The 15,808-nt window shown below is 41.1% G+C and overlaps 1 non-coding gene across 1 annotated transcript; it reads right to left on the bottom strand.

Moving 5' to 3' along the window:
• Positions 1-2,905: 2,905 nt before the first annotated feature.
• On the bottom strand, positions 2,906-3,046 carry LOC139531090 (U4 spliceosomal RNA). The gene has a single exon (XR_011666199.1). It is a non-coding gene; the product is annotated as a U4 spliceosomal RNA (small nuclear RNA).
• Positions 3,047-15,808: the final 12,762 nt, after the last annotated feature.

The raw sequence follows: 15,808 nt of genomic DNA, 5'->3' as shown, positions 1-15,808 counted from the left end.
AATTCAACTGAGACTGATAAATGGTCTTTGGCTAAGGTTGCTGGTGCATAGAGTATAGAAATACATAAAAAAAACAGGTCATGTGTAGGTTAAATAAAAGGGTTAATGTCTTGAGATATTTAGGTTAACATATTAGGGCAGTGTTCAATGTCCTCATTTCTCCAACCATTAGGAAGGAGAGAGGATCGAACTCTGACCCTGACTGAAGGTCAATCAAATCCTTCCTGTGTATATCTCAGACCCTACTGAAGTTGTCAATCACAAATCTTCCATGTTATACTGCATTATCATAAAACTGAAATATAACATTTACATAAGTATTCAGACCCTTTTTGAGAACTTTGTTGAAGCATCTTTGGCAGCGATTACAACATTGAGTTTTCTCGGGTATGACGCTACAAGCTGGGCACACCTGTATTTGGAGAGTTTCACCCATTCTTCTCTGCTGATCCTCTCAAGCTCTGTCAGGTTGGATGGGGAGCGTTGCTGCACAGCTATTTTCAGGTCTCTCCAGAGATGTTCGATCGGGTTCAAGTCCGGGCTCTGGCTGGGCCACTCAAGGACATTCAGAGACTTGTCCCGATCCACTCCTGCGTTGTCTTGGCTGTGTGCTTATGGTCGTTGTCCTGTGGAAGGTGAACCTTCACCCCAGTTTGAGGTCCTGAGTGCTCTTGAGCAGGTTTTCATCAAGGATCTGTCTGTACTTTGCTCCGTTCATCATTCCCTCGATCCTGACTTGTCTCTCAGTCCCTGCCGCTGAAAAACATCCCCACAACATGATACTGCCACCACCATGCTTCACCCTACGGATGGCGCCAGGTTTCCTCCAGATGTGACGCTTGGCATTGAGGCCAAAGAGTTCAATCTCGGTTTCATCAGACCAGAGAATCTTGTTTCTTATGGTCTGAGAGTCTGGAACTCCGAGCAAGCTGTAATGTGCCTTTTACTGAGGAGTGGCTTCTGTCTGGCCACTCTACCATAAAGGCCTGATTGGTGGAGTGCAGCAGAGATGGTTGTTCTTCTAGAAGGTTCTCCCATCTCCACAGAGGAACTATAGAGCTCTGTCAGAGTGACCATCGGGTTCTTGGTCACCTCCCTGACCAAGTCCCTTCTCCCCCAATTGCTCAGTTTGGCCGGGCAGCCAGCTCTACGAAGAGTCTTGGTGGTTCCAAACTTCTTCCATTTAAGAATGATGGAGGCCACTGTGTTCTTGGGGATCTTCAATACTGCAGAAATGTTTTGGTACACTTCCCCAGATCTGTGCCACGACACAATCCTATCTCGACGCTCTACAGACAATTCCTTCGACCTCATGACTTGACTTTTGCTCTGATGTGCACTGGCAACTGTGGGACCTTATATAGACAGGTGTGTGCCTTTCCAAATTCACCACAGGTGGACTCCAATCAAGTTGTAGAAACAGCTCAAGGATGATCAATGGAAACAGGATGCACCTGTGCTCAATTTCGAGTCTCATAGCAAAAGGTTTGAATATTTATGTAAATAAGGTTTTTTATTTTTTTATTTCTAATAACTTTGCCAACATTTGGTAGTAGAATGGCCTTATTGAAGAGGTCAGTGACTTTCAACATGGCACCATCATAGGATGCCACCTTTCCAAAGTCAGTTCGTCAAATATCTACTCTGCTAGAGCAGCCCCGGTCAACAGTAAGTGCTGTTATTGTGAAGTGTAAACATCTAGGAGCAACAACGGCTCAGCCGCGAAGTGGTAGGCCACACAATATCACAGAACAGGACCGCCGAGTGCTGAAATCGTCTGTCCTCGGTTGCAACACTCACTACCGAGTTCCAAACTGCCTCTGGACGCAACTTCAGCACAATAACTGTTCTTCGTGAGATTCATGAAATGGGGTTCCCATGGCCGAGAAGCCGCACACAAGCCTAAGATCACCATGCGCAATGCCAAGCGTCAGCTGGAGTGGTGTAAAGCTTGCCGCCATTGGACTCTGGAGCAGTGGAAACGAGTTCTCTGGAGTGATGAATCACGCTTCACCATCTGACAGTCCGACAGCCAAATCTGGGTTTGGCGAATGCCAAGAGAATGCTACCTGCCCCAATGCATAATGCCAACTGTAGAGTTTGGTGGAGGAGGAATAATGGTCTGAGGCTGTTTTTCATGGTTCGGGTTAAGCCCCTTAGTTCTAGTGAAGGGAAATCTTAATGCTACAGCATACAATGACATTGTAGATGATTCTGTGCTTCCAACTTTGTGGCAACAGTTTGGGAAGGCCCTTCCATGACAGTCCCCCGGGCAAAAAGCGAGGTCCATACAGAAATGGTTTGTTGAGATTAGAGTGGAAGAACTTGACTGGCCTGCACAGAGCCCTGACCTCAACCCCCGTCGAACACCTTTGGGATGAATTGGAAAGCCGACTGCACGCAAGCCCAACATCAGTGCCCGACCTCACTAATGGTCTTGTGGTTGAATGGAAGCAAGTCCCCTCAGTAATGTTTTAACATCTAATGGAAAGCCTTATGAATATAATGTATGCACGCACGGCACTACACTATGTTGCTTTGTATAAAATTGTCTGCTAAGTTGAATATATTATTATATTCTTCCGGTATGCTTTATTGTCTCATACAATACAATGCTGCCCACACCTGGTTGCTGAACGTCACTACATAACCAATGTATTTTGGTAGACAGTGACATCTACTGGTCATAATAAGAAACCATCACATTGCATACAAACGGTAAAAAATAAACGGGATGACTTTTCTCTCCAGGGAATTTTAAATCCATTTTAATATGTTGGCCTTTACAGTAGCTTCCAAAGCAGATGAGTTTAGGATTTCATGACAAAGTGACTAGCATACGCAGTCAGTAGTACAGAAATTATGCCATTTTCTTATCAAGCATTTACTTTTACAACTAAATCAGTCTCCTTAGAGACCGTCAAAAATTGCCAAAGCCGACTATATTTCAAGTCGTCTCAGCGGGGTATTGGGTAAAGTTTTCAACTAGCAATAATCGCGCCTCGGATAGACCTCATCGGCTACGATACTGCCACTGCGCAAAGCTGACACAGAAGAGGAATCGAGTGGATTGACTATCGGTACAATTACGGTCCCTGTGACGGTTTGAGTCAATAAATATATAAACAATATATAAACAGGTAAATTGTGAGTCCTTCTAAAATATGATTAACGAAAAAAAGTATTACATGTGTTCGTTTTTAGAGTTGTATTATTTATAATAAACACAAACCACGCAGTGCATTGTGGGATACATTGTCTCATTACGTGGATATCACTGATTAGTAGACTACAGGCTGTATAAAACGAACCTGACAAGAGTATTCAGATATAAATATATTCATATTTAGAACATTTTGGGAAGAATTCTGAAGAATGTCTTAACTAGGTTTTAATTTTTTTTCTACAACGTTCTAAAATGGTGCACGCTCTTTTGCTAAGTACGATGGCCCTAAAGTAATAATGCTGTTGTAGACTCCTTGTGGTTGAAAACGTCTCGTACCTTATAATAATATTCTTGAGGTGATGCTACTTCTATTTTGAGAGCAATATTAGGTCGCTGGTATAAACAACATTATCTGACTACATCACGAAACTATCCCCTAGCTACCACTGAATTTCATGATGTGAACACTTTTTATGAGCCTATCAGTACTCTCTTGTCTGACATTCGACCCCCTTGCCATGTCAATTTGAGTTTGCAAGGCATTTCATTGTACGTGACATTAAAACTTAAAATGTGTAACATTCCAACCAGCAGATGGCAATCTAATCTAATGCAAAGTGACAAATCTTCAAGATTCTTTCTGTGACGCCCTCCGAGTTTAAAGCCTATTTAACAAGATTTGCATTACGAAATGCACAACTACATTGTGTATCAAAATTATACATAGGCCGAGTAGGCTATTCCGTTCAAATTAATGCTCATGATTTTCATGGGTTCTCATCCCTCAAATTCCATAAATGTCCTGCAGAGCCACTAGCGGCAAATGTGGCTACCTGACACGCTGATCTTCCATCTTTCGTTTCAGTCAACACCTCTGGTAAAAATTACTGACAAACATCCTCAAAACGATACAAATTCGAAGTAAAATATAAATTATCAATAGCATAAGGTGAGAAAGAAATATGCCAAGATTCAGTTAAATGTTAAAAAAGTTATCAAGGTGAGAAAAAAATTAAAGTTGCGTTACAAAACAATGGCTGGCGGATGGATGGACAAGAAACTTACAAAACGTGTCACCGATAACTACAGGAAAATTGACTGATAAAGACATACGGGTACCGAAAGCTGTAAATTAGAAGGGAACCTGATAATACATCAGATTGTGCTTGCTTGTGTTATGATACTGATGATTTGTCGCCACAAATGGTTTGTTTATGTTTCTACCGTTGTGGCTATGGAGTAGGCCTACAGCTCTCGCTAGTGGTCGCGTCGAGGACAACAGTTGTTGACAACTGTAAACAACTGTAGCGTTGTAGCTAAGCCTAGCCCTTTTCCTAAACTTAACCTCATTCTCATAACCTGTTGCATTAATTAACTTAACCTTCTGCGTTAGTTCAACTGATCTACCATGTTAATGATCCTAATGTGCCACGTTAATTGTTCTAACCTGCTATTAGGGCTGGGAATTACCAGGGACCTCACTACATTATATTATCATGATACTTAGGTGCCATTATGATATGTATTCCTATTCTCACAATCCTATATGTATTGTGATATGGTAATGTGATGATTTATTTTTTTGCAATTCATTGTTCCAAACATGTTGCTCACCATATGTCTACTGCAGACGGACGAGAGAGCCATGAGAAACGCGTTTTGATCAGTCATGGAAATAAGTGCTGAAAACATATTGGCTCCCTATTTAAAAAGAAGATGGAGAACAAGCTATGAAGGAAAAATAGAGTTTTGGTGCAAGTACAGCCAACTAGTGCAAAAACAATATTGCGATATTGTCAAAAGAATATGATGCATAATCAAAGATAATATCACGATATGTAACTATAGATTCCCCCCCCCCCCCCCCCATCACTACCTGCTATGTAAACAAACCATCAGTCTGTGGTGACAAATTAACAGTATCAACACTCCAGAAATGGAACATCTGACTTTTTTAGTGATTGTTTTATTTTCTTTCCAAAATTTTACGAGATTAAACAAAGAAAACAGTGTATTTTCCCTTCAATTTTTTGCAATAGCGGAACACTGCAAAAATTATTTTGTGTATAGAAAGCATTGCTCATCAACAGGGTTGGGTAGGTTACTTTCTAAATGTAATCTGTTACAGTTACTAGTTACCTATCCAAATTTGTAATCAGTAATGTACATTTTGGATTACCCAAACTCTAATGTAATCTGATTGCATTCCGTTACTTTTAGATTACTTTCCCCTTAAGAGGCACTAGAAGAAGACAAAAATGTATGTTACCAATTGAACGACATCTATTGCAGGATAAATCAATGTTAATGTTTACATAGCTGGCCATATATGGATGTTACATTTTACTTTATGGGTTGGTTATGTAGGCTTCTTCTAACCCATCACTTTCTACTACATATCATAATACAATTAAATTATATTTTTACATTAAAAACAAAGTGTATCAGAATTGCAGTCATTCCAATAAATGTTATACCCCTTGATCTTCAAGAATAGGATTTGGAAATATGTAAGTATAGATTAGCTTTTGTTAATTGATTCGAGTTGAAAAATAAATGCTGCACTCATGGAATTGCATGCTTTCAGCACTACTGAAAAGTGCTCTTTACATGTAAAAAATGAATGCCATATGCTGCATTTGCTATAGGCCTATTGTTTTCCTTTTTGTTGGTGACACTTTGATATCTTGCAGCTGTTTAAAGGGCAAATCCACAGATGAAACAATAACAAAACGGACACCCCGCCTCTGTTTTTGGTAAAAACCTGAGGGATGGGCCTGGAGAAATGTAACCACTCTCAGATTAATAGAGCTATGGATGCAAGGACTGACCATCCATGATATCAACATTATTATTTTAACCATGTTATGAGGCTATACAGTGTTTGTTTAAATTTACAATGTTTACAAACATTGGTGAAAAACAAGCTTGTATTTTGGGTTCTCATGGACTCTGACAGCTGAACTAAGCTCATGAGGCATTTATAGGTTATATTCGTCAAGAATGAATGGGCATATATATATATTGAATATTTCACTTATAAATCTGTCTGTAAACAATTGTTGGAAAAATGACTTGTGTCATGTGTAACAGTATAGCTTCCGTCCCTCTCCTCGAACCAGAGCCCTTTTGCACACATCAACAACTGACACCCACGAAGCATCGTTACCCATCGCTCCACAAAAGCCGCGACCCTCGCAGAGCAAGGGGAACAACTACTTCAAGGCCTCAGAGCGAGTGACCTCACCGATTGAAATGCTATTAGCGCGCACCACCCCTAACTAGCTAGCCATTTCACATCGGTTACACATGCACAAAGTAGATGTCCTAACCAATTTGCAAAAACTACTGTTTGTTAACAAGAAATTTGTGGAGTGGTTGAAAAACGAGTTTTAATGACTCCAACCTAAGTGTATGTAAACCTCTGACTTCAACTGTATGTATATATAAGTCCACAAATGGATGTAGCAACTACAGATTGCCCCTTTAAGTCTATCAAAAGTGCGTGAGTGAACATGTGTCCATTAGGCCTATGGATATTTTTATCTGCATGAATTAGATTGAACAACAAAAGCCCTATTTTAATTCCATAAACTGGGATTCGCACTACGCAGCACTTGCAAGATCACATTTGTCAGTTGCTGTCCACTGGTTTAAAAAGCAATGATTGATAGGCAGCTTAAACTTCTTGAATTCAACCATTATTGGGTTCAAATACACATTTAGATTTGTGAACAGCCACCAACAACAACCACAATCCGTAAGGCGCAAATAGCTAAATGAGAGAGCAGCAGTGTGATTCACATCAATGCGCTATGTAGATATCAATAATAAGTGATATCCGTATCGCCATAGACTATACCACTGCTTTCGTCCTTACCTCCAAGCGTTTGTTCAAGTTGGTTCATCTTTGGATGCCGACAGCAGTCGCACCATTGGAAGACATAGCTTGGACTGTATCCTACAAAAGCCTATTCCTGCTCTTTTTCCGTGATCCATCAAACCCATTTGGTGTGTCATCACAGTGGTCTCTGACTTGTGGTCAGACTCGCTCAGGTGGAACAAACTTAAACGTGGTCCTTTTTTCACTGCTGATTTAAATGTCATTGAGAAAACAGTGAAGTGTCAAAGATAGTTTTTTGCAAACTCCTTTCTGAATTTAAAAGTAATCCTCGAAGTAATCATCTAGTTTTTCAAAAGTATCTGTAATCTGATTACAATATTTTACCTGGGAACGTAACTGATTACAGTTACCGTTTTTTTGTAATCTGTTACTCCCCAACTGAATATATGACTCTTGGCCCCATTTTCTATCTTGATGTAGCCCTTGATCATGACTCTCAGTTCCATATCATCTACTGAACAAGGGGGAGTTTGACTAAAGGTTAAACTGATAATCACATTTCATATGGTAAGGGGAAGGCCATATTTCCATTTTACAGAGGGCTGATTAGCTATCTAATTAGCTATCTACATCTCCGAAAACCTGTGTGTAAATGGAAGACGGACACCACAAACGTGTTGTCACTGAAAAATACTGTCAGCTGCAACTGTACAGAAGGTGTTATGGAACTGAGTCATGATCAAGAATCGCAAATAAAACTGGTTAAAACAGGACGTATGTGTTTTGCATTTGTGAAATTATTTTGATGTGATATGAAAGTAGAGGGATTTATGTTTCTAGAACCGTACCTCAGTTGAAAATCAATTCACGTTTAAATGCAGTATTTGGCGGTTTTGGCTTCCAGAGCCAATTAGACTTTAAACAGAACATGTAAGGTCCTTAGACTATAAGGAGTAACGTTAGGCTCTTTTAATCCATTATTAGGCTAATCTTCATCATCCCCATATTATTACTTACTCTCTTGCTCTTTTGCACCCCAGTATCTCTACTTGCACATCATCATCTGCACATCTATCACTCCAGTATTAATGCTAAATTGTAATTATTTCGCCTCTATGGCCTATTTATTGCCTACCTCCCTACTCTTCTACATTTGCACACACTACATAGATTTTTCAATTTTTCTTTTCTATTGTGTTATTGACTGTACATTTGTTTATGTAACTCTGTGTTGTTTTTGTCGCACTGCTTTGCTTTATCTTGGCCAGGTCGCAGTTGTAAATGAGAACTTGTTCTCAACTGGCCTACCTGGTTTAATAAAGGTGAAATGAAAATAAAAAAAATTATTGATGATGCTGTACCCAGTATATCCATTCCGAAAAGAGACCTCTCACAAAGAGAGTTATGGGCTCTCACATAATCAGTTGAAGTGTCCACTTGACTACAGCATGACAATTTCAACTATTACAAGAACTGTCATTTCTATGCAGACATGATGGAGCGGGAAAGCGACATATATTTGCATATCAATGAATATCAACTGGTGATGTATTTTATCTATGTTTTTATTTTTGTCTCCTATATTTTCTCCTGACAGTAAAAGTTCATTTAATTGTCAGATTATTGATATTAGTTGAGATGGATAGATAATAATACTGAATAAGGCTACACTAAGCCTTGTTCACACTGGCAGTTTGAAGTGACATTTTTTTCTCGCATATCTGATTCAAATATGATATTTTTTGGCGTGAGAGTAAGCACAAGCACCACCAACAATCAACCTACACATACCCACCACTTGACAGCTAGCGAACCCATGTTAGCAAATTAATACAATCTGAACACACACAAATCCAAAACAGATTTGAAAAACCAAAGTGATTTGAGCATTAAGGCTTTAACTACACTGACAAAATATGTAAACGCAACATGCAACAATTCAAAGATTTTACTGAGTTACAAGTTTATATAAGGAAATCAGTCAATTGAAATGAATTCATTAGGCCTTAATCTATGGATTTCACATGACTGGGAATACAGATATGCATCTGTTGGTCACAGATACCTTAAGAAATAGGTAGGGGTGTGGATCAGAACACCAGTCAGTATCTTGTGTGACCACCATTTCCCTCATGCTTTTGCGACACATCTCCTTCGCATAGAGTTGATCAGGCTGTTGATTGAGGCCTGTGGAATGTTGCCCCACTCCTCTTCAATGGCTGTGCGAAGTTGCTGGATATTGGCGGGAACTGGAACACGCTGTCGTACACGTCGATCCAGAGCATCCCAAACATACTCAATGGGTGACATGTCAAGTGGTGGAAAAAGTACCCAATTTTCATACTTTTCAAAAGTAAAAATACCTTAATAGAAAATGACTCGTGAAAGTCACCCAGTAAAATGCTAGTTGAGTAAAAGTCTAAAAGTATTTGGTTTTAAATATACAGTTGAAGTGGGAAGTTTACATACACTTAGGTTGGAGTCATTAAAACTCGTTTTCAACCACTCCACAAATTTCTTGTTAACAAACTATAGTTTTGGCAAGTCGGTTAGGACATCTACTTTGTGCATGACACAAGTAATTTTTCCAACAATTGTTTACAGACAGATTATTTAATTTATAATTCACCGTATCACAATTCCAGCGGGTCAGAAGTTTACATACACTAAGTTAACTGTGCCTTTAAACAGCTTGGAAAATTCCAGAAAATGATGTCATGGCTTTAGAAGCTTCTGATAGGCTAATTGACATCATTTGAATCAATTGGAGGTGTAGGTGTGGATGTATTTCAAGGCCTACCTTCAAACTCAGTGCCTCTTTGCTTGACATCATGGGAAAATCAAAAGAAATCAGCCAAGATCTCAGAAAAAAATGTGTATACCTCCACAAGTCTGGTTCATCCTTGGGAGCAATTTCCAAACTCCTGAAGGTACCACGTTCATCTGTACAAACAATAGTACGCAAGTATAAACACCATGGGACCACACAGCCATCATACCGCTCAGGAAGGAGACGCGTTCTGTCTCCTAGAGATGAACGTACTTTGGTGCGAAAAGTGCAAGTCAATCCCAGAACAACAGCAAAGGACCTTGTGAAGATGCCGGAGGAAACAGGTACAAAAGTATCTATATCCACAGAAAACGAGTCCTATATCGATATAACCCGAAAGCCCGCTCAGCAAGGAAGAAGCCGCTGCACCAAAACCGCCATAAAAACTGCACATGGGGACAAACAACGTACTTTTTGGAGAAATGTCCTCTGGTCTGATGAAACAAAAATAGAACTGTTTGGCCATAATGACCATCGTTATATTTGGAGGAAAAAGGGGGATGCTTGCAAGCCGAAGAACACCATCACAACCGTGAATCACGGGGGTGGCAGCATCATGTTGTGGGGGTGCTTTGCTGCAGGAGGTTCTGGTGCACTTCACAAAATAGATGGCATCATGAGGATGGAAAATTATCTGGATATATTGAACCAACATCTCAAGACATCCGTCAGGAAGTTAAATCTTGGTCGCAAATGGGTCTTCCAAATGGACAATGACCCCAAGCATAAGGACAACAAAGCTTAAGGACAACAAAGTCAAGGTATTGGAGTGGCCATCACAAAGCCCCGACCTCAATCCCATAGAAATATTGTGGGCAGAACTGAAAAAGCGTGTGCGAGCAAGGAGGCCTACAAACCTGACTCAGTTACACCAGCTCTGTCAGGAGGAATGGGCCAAAATTCACCCAATTTATTGTGGGGAAATTGTGGAAGGCTACCCGAAACATTTCACCCAAGTTAAACAATTTAAAGGCAATGCTACCAAATACTAATTGAGTGTATGTAAACTTCTCACCCACTGGGAATGTGATGAAATAAATAAAAGCTGAAATTGATCATTCTCTACTATTATTCTGGCATTTCACATTCTTAAAATAAAGTGGTGATCCTAACTGACTTAAGACAGGGACTTTTTACTAGGATTAAATTTCAGGAATTGTGAAAAACTGAGTTTAAATGTATTTGGCTCAGGTGTACGTAAACGTCCGACTTCAACTGTACTTAAGTATCAAAAGTCAATCAATCACATTTATTTATTAAACCCTTTTCACATCAGCCAATGTCAGAAAGTGCTGTACAGAAACCCAGCCTAAAACCCGAAACAGCATGCAATGCAGATGTAGAAGCACGGTGGCTCGGAAGAAACCTTAATTATACTTAATTATACTTAAATCAAAAGTAAAAGTAAAAGTATAAATCATTTCAAATTCCTTATATTAAGCAAACCAGATGGCACGATTTTCTTTCTTTCATTTTTTTTTTACAGATAGCCAGCGTCACACTCCAACACTCAGACATCATTTACAAACAAAGCATTTGTGTTTAGTGAGTCCGCCACATCAGAGGCAGTAGAGATGACCAAGGATGTTCTCTTGATAAGTTCATGAATTGGACCATTTTTCTGTCCTGCTAAGCATTCAAAATGTAATGATTACTTCTGGGTGTCAGGGAAAATGTATGGAGTAATGAGTACATTATTTTCTTTAGGAATGTAGTGGAGTAAAAGTAAAAGTTGTCAAAAATATAAATAGTAAAGTACAGATTCCCCAAAAAACTAATTATGTAATACTTTAAAGTATTTTTTACTTAAGTACTTTACACCACTGGACTTGTTTATGCAGGCTTTGGAAGAATTGGGACATTTTTTCCGCTTCCAGGAATTGTGTACAGGTCCATGCGACATTGGGCCGTGCATTATCATGCTGAAACGTGAGGTGATGGCGACGGATGAATGGCACGACAATGGACCTCAGGATCTCGTCATGGTATCTCTGTGCATTCAAATTGCCATCGATAAAATGCAATTGTGTTCGTTGCCCGTAGCTTATGCCTGCCCATATCATATCCCCACTGCCACCATGGGGCACTCTGTTCACATCGTTGACATCAGCAAACTGCTCACCACACATGCTGTCTGCCATCTGCCTGGTACAGTTGAAACCGGGATTCATCCGTGAAGAGCACACTTCTCCAGTGTGCCAGTGGCCATCTTAGGTGAGCATATGCCCACTAAAGTCGGTTACTGACCAAAGTCGGTTACGACGCCGAACTACAGTCAGGTCAAGATCCTGGTGAGGACGACGAGCACGCAGATGAGCTTCCCTGAGACGGTTTATGACAGTTTGTGCAGAAATTCTTCAGTTGTGCAAACCCACAGTTTCATCAGCTGTCCGGGTGGCTGGTCTCAGACGATCCCGCATTTGAAGAAGTGGGATGTAGAGGGCCTGGGCTGGCATGGTCTGCGGTTGTGAGGTCAGTTGGACGTACTGCCAAATTCTCTAAAACAACGTCGGAGGTGGCTTATGGTAGAGAAATTAACATTAAATTCTCTGGCAACAGCTCTGGTGGACATTCCTGCAGTCAGCATGCCAATTGACCGCTCCCTAAAAACTTGAGACATCTGTGGCATTGTGTTGTGTGACAAAACTTAATATTTTAGAGTGGCCTTTTATTGTCTCCAGCACAAGGTGTACCTGTGTAATGAGCATGTTGTTAAATCAACTTCTTGGTATGAAACACCTGTCAGGTGGATGGTTATCTTGGCAAATGAGAAATGCTCACAAACAGGGATATAAATACATTTCTGCACAACATTTGAGAGAAATAAGCTTCTTGTGTGTATGGAACATTTCTGGGATCTTTTTATTTCACCTCATGAAATATGGGACCAACACTTTACATGTTGCGTTTATATTTTTGTTCAGTATACTTGTAGGCTATATGTCAATGCAATACCAGATAATAATTTAAACCCTAATTTCCTATGGAGAGTCACTATTAGAAGCGTTTCTGTTGTTGAAAAACCTTGTTGGGATAATGCCATGCTCTTTATATTATGCATGCTCAGCAGCAGAAGTGCAAGGTGAAAACTGCTCGTCCTGTGCTGCCTGTCCTGTCCTGTGCTGCCTGTGCTGTGCTACCTGTGCTTTGCTGCTGACACCTGAATATTGTCTCCTACCAGACAGAGACAGACATGCCCCACAGTGGCAGGATCACCATCAGGTACAGGACAGGTAAGTATGTAGATAAGAGGATTACACTGTGTCCAGGCCACATAATCTCAAATGAATCCGGTCAGCTTCTGTTTCATTCTGAGCCTGGCATGGCAACCCATATTCATCATCACACTACAACCTGGCTATTACTACTGTACAACACAGGAAAATATGAGAAGAGTGCTGTTCACTTTGCCAGCCAGACAATCTCTCAAACCAGGCTTGTGTGCCACCCTTGTGTGCTAGTTGTGAACATTTTATAATGGTGGTGGTCAGTGGTGGTGATAATCCGCATTACTACTCTTGAGGTGCCTTGATTACTGTTGTCTTACAACCCTACCAAGAATCTTACTGGCTTTCCATCCATCCACTCAAAGATAGTAAGCACCTGGTACATAATTATAGATGAGATCTGGTCCACTCGCCATCCCTGAGGCTGAGATTGGACCTGTTGAACAAAGATGCGTTTGGTTATGAATGCAGAGCAGAGCAAAGGGCTCTGTAACCATAGAAGTCCCTTTTGGCTCAGGCTGTTCCACCACCAGTGGGCGGTGGGATGAAAATAGAGTATGGCAGATGGCTATGGCACTGATTCAACATGGGCTGCTGGGCGGCCTACATAATACCCTGCCTTTCAATATTGCCCAGTGGCGTCCATGGTCTTAAACCTGCTGGCATTCTCCCTTTTTTCATAGTTTAGTATAATAAATCACAGTTTTTAAATCAATGTCATCCTCAGGTCAGGATCCAGGATAAGGATTAGCTTATGTTACGTGGAGCAGCTCCTACTAGGTTAAGTTTGCATTTTTGTCTGGGAAATACAAGAATGGCTTTCATGGAAAACCCATAGACTGGTGTGTGCCAACCAAGCTGATCCAGCTTAGACCCTCCCAACCACAGCCCTAGCTGCCTGTCTCTAATCAGACACTCTCAAACTTCAGTCCACCAACACACTCACTCAGCTTTCTTCAGCTTACATCACTGATCAGTGATTAATCAGGATCAAAGGGCATAATGAGATGTGTCTGTGTCTCTCTCTCTGTTTTTGTGTATGTCTCTGGCGTGTTTCCGCAGGTGCTTAATCCACCACAAAAATATGATTTCATTTGATGATTTATGTTTTCCTCTGGGAAAAAATGATCTCAATCGACATTGAAATTACTAAAACCAAATGGAAACAGTGTAGAAATTATAATGCACCTACATTTATAGTCTCTTTTCGCTGTCCAGCTAGCTAGCAGTCATCGAAACAAAAGCTACAGAGTCTGGGAGCATCGAAAATGCCAAAAGCGATGGTTAGGGGACTAGTTTTTGCTTATTTTGATGGCAAGGAAATATAATCCATTTTAAATGCAGCCCTCTGGACCTCGGTGAAGACCGAATGTGGCCCCTGGGGGTAAAGCAATAGCAGGGTGAAGGGAGAGTGGAGCAGCAGAGTGTATTTTTACTTTCTTTTCAGAGTAGAATGTCCTTTTAAAAAGTCACCAGAAGTGTACAGTCCCCCCCATCCCTCCCCCCGCTACCTTTTCCACCGCTGCTGAAAACAATCCTAGGGGAAACACTGGTGTGTGTGAACGTGTGTCTGTGTTTTTGTGTATGTGCCACTGTATGTGCGTGCCATGTGTGTGTGGGGGGTCTGAGTTACATCACAGCAGGATGAGGGACAGGCAGGCAGGCATTGATGCTGACCATCCCTCTGTCTGTCCTCCCCTAACGTGTGCCACCTGGGCACAGGCTAAGCCGGGCAAACTGTGATTAGATCCTGTAGTAGAGCAAAACAACCGGCTGACATTAGTCTTCCCTGAAATGAAAGCCTGCTAGCTCAGTCAGTGCATTGGTCTGATATGATCGAGAATAATATCACTCAATGGGTTTTGTAGTATCACCTCCACACAGTCCCACCTATCATGAGCTCAAAGGCAAGCTGTAACACATGCAAGCCAGGCACGAAAGCATACACAGGTCTTTACCAATGCAAGTGCTTCTAAACATATAATTACACTCATATAAACACTAAGTATACTGAAACACGCACATACTCAAACTGTTCCCCACACAAGCCAGTCCAACCCACACACGGCTGCCACCCTGCTATTCCCAGCATGTGGTGGTTTTGCTTGGACTGAGTCCGAAGTGCGCCAGTCTATCTCTTTCTCATCTCTCTCTCTCTCTCTCTCCCCCCTATGCTGAAACTGATGTCTCCATGTTACACTATGCTTTACAGTACAGACACCCAGCCAGGGCTCAAGTCTGCACATAGTAAATTTAGGTTGCTCTAATCTCGCGTAGCCATATCCTACTTCTCGACGGGGCTAAGGTCGCTCAAACATCCCCAGCCCTCACAGACTTCCACTGTAATAAGTCATATTGGCAGATAGCGCTGTGCTCTGCTAGGTCAGGCAGCTATTCAAATCGAAGGGTGCCTTCCAAATGCCACACTATTCCCTGTATAGTGCACTATATAGGGTGTGGTTTGAAACTCTACCAAACTGCTCCTTCTCATGCTCTTTTAAATAACCTTCGTCTGACTCTCCAGCGAGTTTTCACACCTTGCCTTACCCCCCGTGACAACTTGTGTCTGCGAGTAACCTCCATCTGTTATCCTCATGTCTCCTGTCTTCTGAACTCCATTCCAGAGACGCTACATCTGGCAACCTTCAGACACTGGTACAATAGTGCATGTGTTCCTTACAAGCTGATACTATTGCATAGCAATGTTGGATATATTTGGAGGTACACATAGCAACACTACG

Source organism: Salvelinus alpinus, chromosome 9, assembly GCF_045679555.1.
Source record: "Salvelinus alpinus chromosome 9, SLU_Salpinus.1, whole genome shotgun sequence".
Classification (NCBI taxonomy): Eukaryota; Metazoa; Chordata; class Actinopteri; order Salmoniformes; family Salmonidae; genus Salvelinus; species Salvelinus alpinus.
This window is presented reverse-complemented; position numbering and strand designations above follow the sequence as displayed.